Here is a 15,554-nt window from a genome sequence, read left to right as displayed (position 1 = left end):
ACCCAAAACTAATCAAATCTGCGCATTAGTTCAGAGTATCCATGTGCCAGGTTTCATCGAAATCCAATGAGTGGTTCTTCAAATATCAGTGGAACAGTCATGGAACAGCTTAAAATCAGTTAATTATTATGCAAATTAGGTAATTAATATTCATAGATTTTTACCCCAAACTAATCAAATCTGCGCACTAGTTCAGAGCATCCATGTGCCAAGTTTCATCAAAATCCAATGAATGGTTCTTCAGATATCAGTGGAACAGTCATGGAACAGCTAAAAATCAGCTAATTATCATGCAAATTAGGTAATTAATATTCACGAATTTTTACTAAAACCTAATCAACTCTGCGCATTATCCCAGAGCATCCATGTACCAAGTTTCACCAAAATTTGATTAGTGGTTTTTGAGATAACGGTGGAACAAAAAAAGTGACATACATACATACATACATACACACAGACATACAGACAGGGTAACTGGCAAAGACTCCCTTTTGTGCTTCGCACACGGGAGTCAAAAATGACGTGCATCAAGGTCCTAATATGTTTAATGTATGTACCAAATTTGAACAAAATCTGTCCATGCATAACTGAGATCCGGGTCCGGAATGGTGAAAATGTGCGATTTCAATGCATTTTCGGTCTTAAAGCGGCCGCCATTTGGCTATTGTTAATGAGATCATGAAACAAATGCACATACATATTTGTGACATGATGTACCTTGTGTGTGTGAAGTTTGAACTCGATCAATCCAGGCATGTCTCAGATACGGATCCAGAACTGAATTCTTTAAAACAAAATGGCCGCCAGTCGGCCATTTCAAACCCGATCCAAAAAAAAAAATGATGTGTATCAAGATCCTATTATGTTTAATGTATGTATCGAATTTGAACAAAATCCGTCCATGCATAACTGAGATCCGGGTCCGGAATGCTGAAAATGTGCGATTTTGATGCATTTTTCGGCTATCGTTAATCGGATCATGAAAAAAATGCATGTGCATATGTCCCATATAATGTGTGATGTATGAGTGAAGTTTGAACTTAATCGGTCCATGCATGTTCGAGATACAGGTGATCACGGACGCACACAGGGCAAAACATAAGTCCCCGTTTTCGGACTACGTCCGAACGGGGACTAATAAGAAAAAAGTACAGAAAAATTTGGGTGAGAAAATTTGGTGGTGGAAAGGTTAACCCAAAGATCTTATTGTGCTACTGAAATATTGACTATAACATATCACAGGAACTCTTACCCAAAACAAATACTTATATTCACTTCTAGCCATGTTGCACTACTTAATATTGAGTTAATATTTTTTTGGATTAATATTCAAGTATGAGTTTACCGGTAATTAAATTCACTTGTTAACTCTGACTCAGGAATTTTAACTGTGGGTACCTTTGTGGTGCAATGTATGATGGGTAAACCACCAGGATATAATAAACAAAATACAAAAACTGCGCCAGTCTAGTGCAAACCCTAAACAAGTGCGATGGTCCAATAGTTTACAGCATCACCAGCCAACCACTAATACCATCCTTTACCCCAGAATATATATGATATGAAATATTTCTTAATATTGTTTCAAGTAATGATTTTTTTTCATTCTTAGCAAAATTGATTTTCTATATTCTTGATATGTTTTAGTACTTGTAAGTTTTGTTGTCCTGAATGTTGTTTTGTTTTGTTGTTATTATTGAAGTTCCTTGGTACGTTCCAAAGAACATATCTAGTTTTGAATGCTAAAAAGGAAATGCAGGATTATGTACACAAACAGGATCCTATTGTATAGCGTCAATGAAAGACCTACTTTTTGCATACGGCTCTGCATATCCTTCAGTAGACAGGTGATGTTACATGTGTCGGTAAATCCACTGTTAACAATAGCCAAGAGATATTTGAAAGTTAACTCATGCACCGGTACTTCATCCTCCTCGATGATGTTGCATGACATTTCAACTTTGTTTATTTCACAACTGCCGTTGAAACACACCTTGTCTTTCAACATTGCAATGATATGCTCTTTGTGTTTCAAATTTGCATCATCATAGCAACGAGCAGTGACGTAAGTCACTGACAAATGGTTCACTAGATATGGTGCCACATATACTGAAAGATATCAAGAAACCATTTGTTCTGTGTTAGTCTGATTGATTAAATGGTAAATGCACATGTTTAGCAAATTGAGTACAGACGCTTTTATCAAAGTACACATGCATAGTGTATATTCTTGAGTTTGTTAGTTGGTCACTCGGTTGTCATATACTGCAATAGGTACAGTCAGTTGGTCAAAAGGTCCTATCACACCACAAAAGGTGCAGTTAGTTGGTCACAGAGTTCTATCACACTACAAAAGGTGCAGTCAATTGGGCACAGGATTCTGTCACACTACAAGGGGTGCAGTCAGTTGGTCAAAGGGGTCAATCACACTACAAAAGATGAAGTCAATTGGGCACAGGATTCTATCACACTACAAGGGGGGCAGTCAGTTGATCACAGGGTTCTATCACACCACAAAAGGTGCAGTCAGTTGGTCAAAGGGTTCTATCACACCACAAAAGGTGCAGTCAGTTGGTCAAAAGGTTCTAACACACTACAAAAGGTGCAGTCAGTTGGTCAAAGGGTTCTATCACACTACAAAAGATGCAGTCAGTTGGTCAAAGGGTTCTATAACACTACAAACGGTGCAGTCAGTTGGTCACAGGGTTCTATCACACTACAAAAGGTGCAGTCAGTTGATCACAGGGTTCTATCACACCACAAAAGGTGCAGTCAGTTGGTCAAAGGGTTCTATCACACCACAAAAGGTGCAGTCAGTTGGTCAAAGGGTTCTATCACACTACAAAAGGTGCAGTCAGTTGGTCAAAGGGTTCTATCACATTACAAAAGGTGCAGTCAGTTAGTCATAGGGTTCTATCACACTACAAAACGTGCAGTCAGTTGGTCACAGGGTTCTATCACAGTACAAAAGGTGTAGTCAGTTGGTTCCAGCATTCTATCACACTACAAAAGGGTTCTATAACAGTACAAAAGGTGCGGTCAGTTGGTCACAGGGTTCAATCACACCACAAAAGGTGCAGTCAGTTGGTCACATGGTCATATCACACTACAAAAGGTGCAGTCAGTTGGTCACAGGGTTCTATCACACTGCAAAAGGTGCAGTCAGTTGGTCACAGGGTTCTATCACACTACAAAAGGTGCAGTCAGTTGGTCACAGGGTTCTGTCACATACTGCAAAAGGTGCAGTCAGTTGGTCACAGGGTTCTATCACACTACAAAAGGTGCAGTCAGTTGGTCACAGGGTTCTATCACACTACAAAAGGTGCAGTTAGTTGGTGACAGGGTTCTATCACATTCTGCAAAAGGTGCAGTCAGTTGGTCACAGGGTTCTATCACACTACAAAAGGTGCAGTCAGTTGGTCACAGGGTTCTATCACACTACAAAAAGTGCAGTTAGTTGGTCACAGTGTTCTGTCACATAGGTGCAGTCAGTTGGTCACAGGGTTCTATCACACCACAAAAGGTGCAGTCAGTTGGTCACAGGGTTCTATCACACTACAAAAGGTGTAGTCATTTGGTCCCAGCGTTCTATCACACTACAAAAGGGTTCTATCACACTACAAAAGGTGCAGTCAGTTGGTCACAGGGTTCAATTACACCACAAAAGGTGCAGTCAGGTGATCACAGCTAGGGTTCAATCACACTACAAAAGGTGCAGTCAGTTGGTCATAGGGTTCAATCACACCACAAAAGGTGCAGTCAGTTGGTCAAAGGGTTCTATCACACTACAAAAGGTGCAGTCAGTTGGTCATAGGGTTCTATCACACTACAAAAGGTGCAGTCAGTTGGTCACAGCTAGGGTTCAATCACACTACAAAAGGTGCAGTTAGTTGGTCATAGGGTTCTATCACAGTACAAAAGGTGCAGTCAGTTGGTCATAGGGTTCAATCACACCACAAAAGGTGCAGTCAGTTGGTCAAACGGTTCAATCACGCTACAAAACGTGCAGTCAGTTGGTCACAGGTTTCAATCACACCACAAAAGGTGCAGTCAGTTGGTCATAGGGTTCAATCACACTACAAAAGGTGCAGTCAGTTGGTCACAGGGTTCTATCACACTACAAAACGTGCAGTCAGTTGGTCACAGGGATCAATCACACCACAAAAGGTGCAGTCAGTTGGTCATAGGGTTCTATCACAGTACAAAAGGTGCAGTTAGTTGGTCACAGGGTTCTGTCACATACTGCAAAAGGTGCTGTCAGTTGGTCACAAGGTTCTATCACACCACAAAAGGTGCAGTCAGTTGGTCACAGGGTTCTATCACACTACAAAAGGTGTAGTCATTTGGTCCCAGCATTCCATCACACAACAAAAGGGTCATATCACACTACATAATGGGCAGTCAGTTGGTCACAGGGTTCTATCACACTGCAAAAGGTGCAGTCAGTTGGTCACAGAGTTCTATCACACTACAAAAGGTGCAGTCAGTTGGTCACAGGGTTCTATCACACTACAAAAGGTGCAGTCAGTTGGTCACAGGGTTCTATCACACTACAAAAGGTGCAGTTAGTTGGTCACAGGGTTCTATCACATACTGCAAAAGGTGCAGTCAGTTGGTCACAGGGTTCTATCACACTACAAAAGGTGCAGTTAGTTGGTCACAGGGTTCTATCACACTACAAAAGGTGCAGTTAGTTGGTCACAGGGTTCTATCACACTACAAAAGGTGCAGTTAGTTGGTCACAGGGTTCTGTCACAATATTTCTTGAGCACAAAAACGAACAACCTACCTTCTACAAAATATTCATGTATTTCTTCTGAACCGTCAGTATAGAGAACCTTACATTTATACAAACCAGAATCATTTGGCATGATGACATTAAAAAAAAGACTATTGTGGACGGCACGCTGCTTTTTTCTTTTATTGAGCCAAACAATCTCTATTACACTGTCCCCTTTCTTTTTAATGGTCTGTTCGTCAAGACAAGATATACGATAGTTGTAACCTTGAGCAGCAAACTCAACTAAAACAAATAATGAAAAATGTGTGTTACCAATAATCATATATAACTGAACTAGAAATTCTGTAAATAAAACTAAAATAAGACTTTCATGACATTTGTTGACAATGTCTGTTTAAACAGGATTCACAATGAATGGCACACACCAAATTTACTCTAAAATAGTATCTATTTTATAGCTTCTTTGAATTTCACATTTATTATAACATTTATAGTGAATAGTGTTTTGCTGCATGTGAATTCAAAATGATTTGCTTTGAATGAATCAAACCAATCTGAATCCTGAAATATTTCCCAAATTTGTGCAAACACTTTATATTAAATATTAATTTAGCCATAAGAAAGATCTTTGCAATACATATGCCAAACCCACACGAAATTGCCGGGATCTATAAGCTGTATATAATGAGAGTCATAAGAGTCACATGTACAATGTGTTATACAATGAATGCTAAACATACCTTTAGAAGTGTCATTTCTTCTTTGATTATTATTGATGAGTGGTGACACTGATAGTGATGTATCTATACCCAACAAACTGTTCTGTTTTTCACTATGCTTTCGCATTAAACTCATATTTCGGAAACCATTATATGCTAGAACACAGAAAACAAAAAACATCCAGAAAAATGTGACAATTATTATTTTAATGAAATAATATTCATACCAATTTAACTCTTGTGTAACATATAATTCAATTATTTCAAAATTGAATTAAGCCTGAAATTTCTACAGATTATAGTAAAGAATACTCAAGTATTTGAATACTCTACTATCAATTCGAGCAGAATCAGTCCTGGTCAGCAAAATGAATACATGTGACTGAAATAGCTAATTGCTAAGTACAAAGACATGTAAAAATTATGATTTAGCACTTTTACATGAAAATTGGGCATTGGCCGGCCATATTGAATCGAATCACAAAAATCATGTTGGTGCAGATGTATCTTTTAGTATACTATCTTTGTACAAAATTTAAACAGAAATGTTCATTGCATTCAAGAGAAAGTAGCATGGGTACCATGAAAAACAAGATGGTCGCCAGTCGGCCATATTTGTTCGAATCACGAAAAAAATATGACGTGCACCTATAACCAAATATGTATGATCATTATACCAAGTTTGATCCAATCGGACCAGTCATCTCTGAGAAACAGCTCTGGACATGAAAAATGACGATTTAGCACTTTTACATGAAAATTGGGCGTCGGTCAGCCATATTGAATTGAATCACAAAAGTCATGTTGGTGCAGATGTATCTCTTGGTATACTATCTTTGTACAAAATTTAAACAGAAATGTTCACTGCATTCAAGAGAAAGTAGCATGGGTACCATGAAAAACAAAATGGTCGCCAGTCGGCCATATTTGTTTGAATTACGAAAAAAAAATGATGTGCACCTATAACCCAATATGTATGATCACCATACCAACTTTGATCCAAATTGGCCTAGTCATCTCTGAGAAACAGCTCCAGACATTTAAAAATAAAGATTTATCACTTTTACATGAAATTTTGACGTCAGTCAGCCATATTGAATCGAATCACAAAAATAATGATGGTGTAGTTGTATCTTTTGGTATAGTATCTTTGTACAAAATTTAAACAGAAACGTTCATGGCATTCAAGAGAAAGTAGCATGGGTACCATGAAAAACAAGATGGCCGCCAGTCTGCCATATTTGTTTGAATCACGAAAAAAAAATGATGTGCACCTACAAACCAATATGTATGATCATCATACCAACTTTGATTCAAATCGGCCCAGTCATCTCTGAGAAACTGCTGCGGACACGTTTTACTTCCAAAATAACTTCGTCCGAACGGGGAATAAAAAACATTGTTCATTTTGTACATTTTTCCACAGTGTGGGATACCAAACCTGATATACAAGGAAAGCAAGTACTTACTCTCACAAGAGGAAAGAGTCTGGGCTTGGTTGACAGAAACAGTATGGTAACAGGAACAAGTAAATCCCCCATCTCTATTTGTACATATGGCATGATTATGACATGGATTTTGCTTGCATTCATCAATATCTAAAAAGAATCAAAGAAAGCTTAGAAAGAACTCCCATGTGCTGAGAGTATTGGAGACACATTAAATATAATTCGAAATTACTTAGCTGAAAACTAATTATGCAAATCAGAAAATTAATATGACCAGATTTGAGTATAAAACTAATGAGGTCTGCGCAATGTAACAGAAAATCTATGTCTCCAAGTTTAATTGAAATGTGATTAGAACCAACAAATTATGAATTATTATGCTTATTAGGGAATTAATATGAACAGATTTTTACCCCAAACTAATTAGGTTTGTACATTGTCCTAGAGCATCTTTGTACTAAGTTTCATTGAAATGGAATAATTAGTACCGTGAAAACTCCAAAATTTCGACCCCTCTAAAAATTCGGACGCTTATTTATTTGCCAGGTTTCGGTGTTTTATTTACCTCAAAATTTTCGACTCCACTAAAAATTGCCGACTCATTCTTATTCGAAAATTGCAACCAGTTTTAGTTTTCCCCCAAACGAAAAAAAAAACGATGTGAGCGTTCAAACGGGACCTTCCTCGAAGGCATGAATCCGGGTTTCTGATTGACTGAGAGATTTTTATTTTATTGGTAACGAAAAGTTTCAAATAAAAACGAACACAAAAATCTCGGCATGCTGCGTTTCTGAATTGTTGATTATTACTGTACTCAGTAGTGATTATAATAATGTACACAAAATAAATTTGTTGAATGGTTATGAAATACAAATAAAAGTCAACTTAGTTTCATCGTAAGGGAATGATTCCGGTCTCGTATAAACGTTTGATGCTGTAGGATATCCGCCATGTTCTCTTAGGTCTAATAGGTCTAATCGCTAATTAACCAATCAAAAAGCTGGATGATGCCAACGTGTTCAAATTACCATAGCTTATTTAAATATGTTAATGTTATTGAACGCAATGCGGAAGAGATTGATGTTGTAGTATGATATTTTGGCTTGGATTTTGATGCGAAAACGGCATGATTTTTTTTAAATAAAAAAATTAGTTGTTTTTAAAAAATAAACTGGTCATCTGAAGAATAATTTACCATTTTTCACAGTGATAACAGCTCATTCTCGAAAGGAAGCTTACCCGCTCACGCTAGTCACGATAAAAATCATACACGTGTACTCTTGAATAGACAGACGTCAATGACTACGGTAAAACTTAGACTCTATTTTAGCCGGCAGGATTGATTGAAATGTCCGAAAAATGACGCCAAAATACACCTTAAAAGTCCCATTTTATTTTCTTAAATCCCATTTTATTTTTTAATCCAAGGGCGAATTTTTTTGAGTTACAACTCGGCCACGACCTTTGCTTTTACCGTGAAACACGAGGAAGTTTACGTCAATTGACGGACATTGCATTTTTTAAAAACTAATGAAGCACACTGTCTATCATCCCCATTTTTTCATTTGCTGATTTCTATTCTGAAAAATTCGACCGTCCGAAAATGCACCTTAATTTTGACTCTAAAAACACGTCAAATTTCTAACACCAATTATTTAAAACTGGTCGAAATTTTGGAGTTTTTACGGTACTTTAGATATCAGTGTGAAAGCTTAAAATTGGTTAATTATGCAAATTAGGTAATTAATATGTACAGATTTTAACCCACAATTATTCAGGTCTGTCTATTGTCCTACAGCATCCATGTACATTCATTGATATGTGATGTATAGTACCTGAGATATCAGTGTGAAAGTTGGTTAATTATGCAAATTAGGTGATTAATATGCACAAATATTTACCGGAAACTAATTGGGTCTGCATAATTCTAGATTCATTAAAATGTGATGATTAGTACTTTAGATATCAGTAGAAAAGCTGAAAATTAATTATGCAAATTAGGTAATTAATATGCACAATTATTTACCCTAAAACTAATCAGGTCTCTGCATAGTCCTAAAGGATCTATGTACCAAGTTTCATTGAAATGCGATGATTAGTACTTGAGATACCCGTGGAAAAGCTGAAAATTAACTAATTATGCAAATTAGGTGATTAATATGCACAAATATTTATCGAAAACAATCAATCTCTGCATAGTCCTTGATTATGTAAATACCAAGTTTCATTGAAATGTAATGCTAACTACTTATATCAAATGCTGAAAATTAATTAATTATGCAAATTAGGTAATTAATATGTACTGATATTACCATAAAAACTATCAGGTCTGTGCAGTGTCGTATGACATCTATGTACCAAGTTTCATTGAAATGTGATGATTAGTACTTGAGATATCAGTGGAAAAACCGAAAATTGACTAATCATTATGCAAATTAGGTAATTAGTATCCACGGATTATTACCAAAAACTAATCAAAACCTAGCATTAGTTCAGAGCATCTATGTACCAAGTTTCATCAAAATCCAATGAGTGGTTGTTTAGATATCAGTGGAACAGTCATGGAACCACTAAAAAAATAGCTAATCATCATGCAAATTAGGTTATTAATATGCACAGATTTTTACCAAAAATTAATCAAATCTGCGCATATGTTCAGAGCATCTATGTACCAAGTTTTATCAAAATCCAATGAGTGGTTCTTTAGATATCAGTGGAACAGTCATAGAACAGCTAAAAATTAGCTAATTATCATGCAAATTAGGTAATTAACGAGCATGGATTTTTACCAAAACCTAATCAAATCTGCGCATTGGCCCAGAGCATCTATGCACCAAGTTTCATCAAAAACCGATGTATGGTTCTTGAGATAGCAGTGGAACAGTCGGACACACATACACACATACACACACACACATACACACACACACATACAGACACACTAACTGCAAAGACTCCCATTTTGTGCTTCGCACATGGGAGTCAAAAAGGGGCAAGGATAGAACCACAGAAAGTTTAGAAAGGATTTATCTGTGCTGATGGTATGAAGGCAAGGATAGAACCAAAGAAAGTTTAGAAAGGATTTCTCTGTGCTGATGGTATTGGGGAAAAGATAGAACCAAAGAAAGTTTAAGAAGGATTTCTCTGTGCTGATAGTACGGGGGCAAGAATAGAACCAAAGAAAGTTTAAGAAAGATTTCTCTGTGCTGATAGTATGGTGGCAAGAATAGAACCAAAGAAAGTTTAGAAAAGATTTCTCTGTGCTGATGGTATTGGGGCAAGAATAGAACCAAAGAAAGTTTAGAAAAGATTTCTCTGTGCTGATGGTATGGGGCAAGAATAGAACCAAAGAAAGTTTAGAAAGGATTTCTCTGTGCTGATGGTATGGGGGCAAGGATAGAACCAAAGAAAGTTTAGAAAGGATTTCTCTCTGTGCTGATGGTATTGAGGCAAGTATAGAACCAAAGAAAGTTTAGACAGGATTTCTCTGTGCTGATGGTATGGGGGCAAGGATAGAACCAAAGAAAGTTTAGAAAGGATTTCTTTGTGCTGATGGTATTGGGGCAAGAATAGAACCAAAGAAAGTTTAGAAAGGATTTCTCTGTGCTGATGGTATGGGGGCAAGGATAGAACCAAAGAAAGTTTAGAAAGGATTTCTCTCTGTGCTGATGGTATTGGGGCAAGTATAGAACCAAAGAAAGTTTAGACAGGATTTCTCTGTGCTGATGGTATTGAGGCAAGAGTAGAACCAAAGAAAGTTTAGAAAGGATTTCTCTGTGCTGATGGTATGGGGGCAAGGATAGAACCAAAGAAAGTTTAGGAAAGATTTCTCTGTGCTGATGGTATTGGGGCAAGAATAGAACCAAGGAAAGTTTAGAAAAAGATTTCTCTGTGCTGATGGTACGGGGGCAAGGATAGAACCAAACAAAGTTTAGAAAGGATGTCTCTGTGCTGATGGTATGGAGGCAAGGATAGAACCAAAGAAAGTTTAGAAAAGATTTATCTGTGCTGATGGTATGGGGCAAGAATAGAACCAAAGAAAGTTTAGAAAGGATTTCTCTGTGCTGATGGTATGGGGGCAAGGATAGAACTAAAGAAAGTTTAGAAAGAATTTCTCTGTGTGCTGATGGTATTGGGGCAAGTATAGAACCAAAGAAAGTTTAGAAAAGATTTCTCTGTGCTGATGGTATAGGGGCAAGAATAGAACCAAAGAAAGTTTAGAAAGGATTTCTCTGTGTGCTGATGGTATTGGGGCAAGTATAGAACCAAAGAAAGTTTAGAAAAGATTTCTCTGTGCTGATGGTATAGGGGCAAGAATAGAACCAAAGAAAGTTTAGAAAGGATTTCTCTGTGTGCTGATGGTATTGGGGCAAGTATAGAACCAAAGAAAGTTTAGAAAAGATTTCTCTGTGCTGATGGTATGGGGGCAAGAATAGAACCAAAGAAAGTTTAGAAAAGATTTCTCTGTGCTGATGGTATGGGGGCAAGGATAGAACCAAAGAAAGTTTAGAAAAAAATTTCTCTGTACTGATGGTATGGGGCAAGGACAGAACCAAAGAAAGTTTAGAAAGGATTTCTCTCTGTGCTGATGGTATTGGGGCAAGAATAGAACCAAGGAAAGTTTAGAAAAAGATTTCTCTGTGCTGATGGTACGGGGGCAAGGATAGAACCAAACAAAGTTTAGAAAGGATGTCTCTGTGCTGATGGTATGGGGGCAAGGATAGAACCAAAGAAAGTTTAGAAAAAGATTTCTCTGTACTGATGGTATGGGGCAAGGATAGAACCAAAGAAAGTTTAGAAAGAATTTCTCAGTGCTGATGGTATGGGGGCAAGGATAAAACCAAAAAAAGTTTAGAAAGGATTTCTCTGTGCTGATGGTATTGGGGCAAGAATAGAACCAAAGAAAGTTTAGAAAGGATTTCTCTGTGCTGATGGTATTGGGGTAAGAATAGAACCAAAGAAAGTTTAGAAAAGATTTCTCTGTGCTGATGGTATGGGGGCAAGAATAGAACCAAAGAAAGTTTAGAAAAGATTTCTCTGTGCTGATGGTATGGGGGCAAGAATAGAACCAAAGAAAGTTTAGAAAAGATTTCTCTGTGCTGATGGTATGGGGCAAGAATAGAACCAAAGGAAGTTTAGAAAGGATTTCTCTGTGCTGATGGTATGGGGGCAAGAATAGAAACAAAGAAAGTTTAGAAAAGATTTCGCTGTGCTGATGGTATGGGGGCAAGGATAGAACCAAAGAAAGTTTAGAAAAGATTTCTCTGTGCTGATGGTATGGGGCAAGAATAGAACCAAAGAAAGTTTAGAAAGGATTTCTCTGTGCTGATGGTATGGGGGCAAGGATAGAACCAAAAAAAGTTTAGAAAGGATTTCTCTGTGTGCTGATGATATTGGGGCAAGAATAGAACCAAAGAAAGTTTAGAAAAGATTTCTCTGTGCTGATGGTATGGGGGCAAGGATAGAACCAAAGAAAGTTGAGAAAGGATTTCTCTGTGCTGATGGTATTGAAGCAAGAGTAGAACCAAAGAAAGTTTAGAAAGGATTTCTCTGTGCTGATGGTATGGGGGCAAGGATAGAACCAAAGAAAGTTGAGAAAGGATTTATCTGTGCTGATGGTATTGAGGCAAGAGTAGAACCAAAGAAAGTTTAGAAAGGATTTCTCTGTGCTGATGGTATGGGGGCAAGGATAGAACCAAAGAAAGTTTAGGAAAGATTTCTCTGTGCTGATGGTATGGGGCAAGAATAGAACCAAAGAAAGTATAGAAAGGATTTCTCTGTGCTGATGGTATTGTGGCAAAGATAGAACCAAAGAAAGTTTAGAAAGGATTTTTCTGTGCTGATGGTATGGAGGCAAGGATAGAACCAAAGAAAGTTTAGAAAAGATTTATCTGTGCTGATAGTATGGGGGCAAGAATAGAAACAAAGAAAGTTTAGAAAAGATTTCGCTGTGCTGATGGTATGGGGGCAAGGATAGAACCAAAGAAAGTTTAGAAAAGATTTCTCTGTGCTGATGGTATGGGGCAAGAATAGAACCAAAGAAAGTTTAGAAAGGATTTCTCTGTGCTGATGGTATGGGGGCAAGGATAGAACCAAAAAAAGTTTAGAAAGGATTTCTCTGTGTGCTGATGATATTGGGGCAAGAATAGAACCAAAGAAAGTTTAGAAAAGATTTCTCTGTGCTGATGGTATGGGGGCAAGGATAGAACCAAAGAAAGTTGAGAAAGGATTTCTCTGTGCTGATGGTATTGAAGCAAGAGTAGAACCAAAGAAAGTTTAGAAAGGATTTCTCTGTGCTGATGGTATGGGGGCAAGGATAGAACCAAAGAAAGTTGAGAAAGGATTTATCTGTGCTGATGGTATTGAGGCAAGAGTAGAACCAAAGAAAGTTTAGAAAGGATTTCTCTGTGCTGATGGTATGGGGGCAAGGATAGAACCAAAGAAAGTATAGAAAGGATTTCTCTGTGCTGATGGTATTGTGGCAAAGATAGAACCAAAGAAAGTTTAGAAAGGATTTTTCTGTGCTGATGGTATGGAGGCAAGGATAGAACCAAAGAAAGTTTAGAAAAGATTTCTCTGTGCTGATGGTATGGGGCAAGAATAGAACCAAAGAAAGTATAGAAAGGATTTCTCTGTGCTGATGGTATTGTGGCAAAGATAGAACCAAAGAAAGTTTAGAAAGGATTTTTCTGTGCTGATGGTATGGAGGCAAGGATAGAACCAAAGAAAGTTTAGAAAAGATTTATCTGTGCTGATGGTATGGGGCAAGAATAGAACCAAAGAAAGTTTAGAAAGGATGTCTCTGTGCTGATGGTATGGGGGCAAGGATAGAACCAAAGAAAGTTTAGAAAAAGATTTCTTTGTACTGATGGTATGGGGGCAAGGATAGAACCAAAGAAAGTTTGGAAAGAATTTCTCAGTGCTGATGGTATGGGGGCAAGGATAGAACCAAAAAAAGTTTAGAAAGGATTTCTCTGTGCTGATGGTATTGGGGCAAGAATAGAACCAAAGAAAGTTTAGAAAGGATTTCTCTGTGCTGATGGTATGGGGGCAAGAATAGAACCAAAGAAAGTTTAGAAAAGATTTCTCTGTGCTGATGGTATGGGGGCAAGAATAGAACCAAAGAAAGTTTAGAAAAGATTTCTCTGTGCTGATGGTATGGGGGCAAGAATAGAACCAAAGAAAGTTTAGAAAAGATTTCTCTGTGCTGATGGTATGGGGGCAAAAATAGAACCAAAGAAAGTTTGGAAAGGATTTCTCTGTGCTGATGGTATTGGGGCAAGAATAGAACCAAAGAAAGTTTAGGAAGGATTTCTCTGTGCTGATGGTATGGGGGCAAGAATAGAACCAAAGTAAGTTTAGAAAATATTTCTCTGTGCTGATGGTATGGGGCAAGAATAGAACCAAAGAAAGTTGAGAAAGGATTTCTCTGTGCTGATGGTATGGGGGCAAAAATAGAACCAAAGAAAGTTTAGAAGGGAGTGATGGTATTGGAGAAAGGATAGAACCAAAGAAAGTTTAGAAAGGATTTCTCTGTGCTGATGGTATTGGGGCAAGGATAGAACCAAAGAAAGTTCAGAAAGGATTTCTCTGTGCTGATGGTATTGAGGCAAGAGTAGAACCAAAGAAAGTTTAGAAAGGATTTCTCTGTGTGATGGTTCGGGAGCAAGGATAGAACCAAAGAAAGTTTAGAAAGGATATCTCTGTGCTGATGGTATTGAGGCAAGAGTAGAACCAAAGAAAGTTTAGAAAGGATTTCTCTTTGCTGATGGTATGGGGGCAAGGATAGAATCAAAGAAAGTTTAGGAAAGATTTCTCTGTGCTGATGGTATGGGGCAAGAATAGAACCAAAGAAAGTTTAGAACGGATTTCTCTGTGATGATGGTATTGCGGCAAAAATAGAACCAAAGAAAGTTTAGAAAGGATTTTTCTGTGCTGATGGTATGGAGGCAAGGATAGAACCAAAGAAAGTTTAGAAAGGATTTCTCTGTGCTGATGGTATGGGGGCAAGGATAGAACCAAAGAAAGTTTAGAAAAAGATTTCTCTGTGCTGATGGTATGGGGGCAAGGATAGAACCAAAGAAAGTTTAGAAAGAATTTCTCTGTGCTGATGGTATGGGGGCAAGGATAGAACCAAAAAAGGTTTAGAAAAGATTTCTCTGTGCTGATGGTATGGGGGCAAGTATAGAACCAAAGAAAGTTTAGAAAAGATTCTCTGTGCTGATGGTATTGGGGCAAGAATAGAACCAAAGAAAGTTTAGAAAAGATTTCTCTGTGCTGATGGTATTGGGGCAAGGATAGAACTAAAGAACGTTTAGAAAGGATTTCTCTGTGCTGATGGTATGGGGGCAAGAATAGAACCAAAGAAAGTTTAGAAAAGATTTCTCTGTGCTGATGGTATGGGGGCAAGAATAGAACCAAAGAAAGTTTAGAAAAGATTTTTCTGTGCTGATGGTATGGGGGCAAAAATAGAACCAAAGAAAGTTTAGAAAGAATTTCTCTGTGCTGATGGTATGGGGGCAAGAATAGAACCAAAGAAAGTTTAGAAAAGATTTCTCTGTGCTGATGGTATTAGGGCAAGGATAGAACTAAAGAAAGTTTAGAAAAGAGTTCTCTGTGCTGATGGTATGGGGGCAAGAATAGAAC

This window comes from Saccoglossus kowalevskii, chromosome 9, assembly GCF_978046115.1.
Source record: "Saccoglossus kowalevskii chromosome 9, keSacKowa6.1, whole genome shotgun sequence".
In the NCBI taxonomy this organism is placed as follows: Eukaryota; Metazoa; Hemichordata; class Enteropneusta; family Harrimaniidae; genus Saccoglossus; species Saccoglossus kowalevskii.
The sequence above is the reverse complement of the archived record's forward strand: the minus strand, read 5'-3'. Positions refer to the sequence as shown.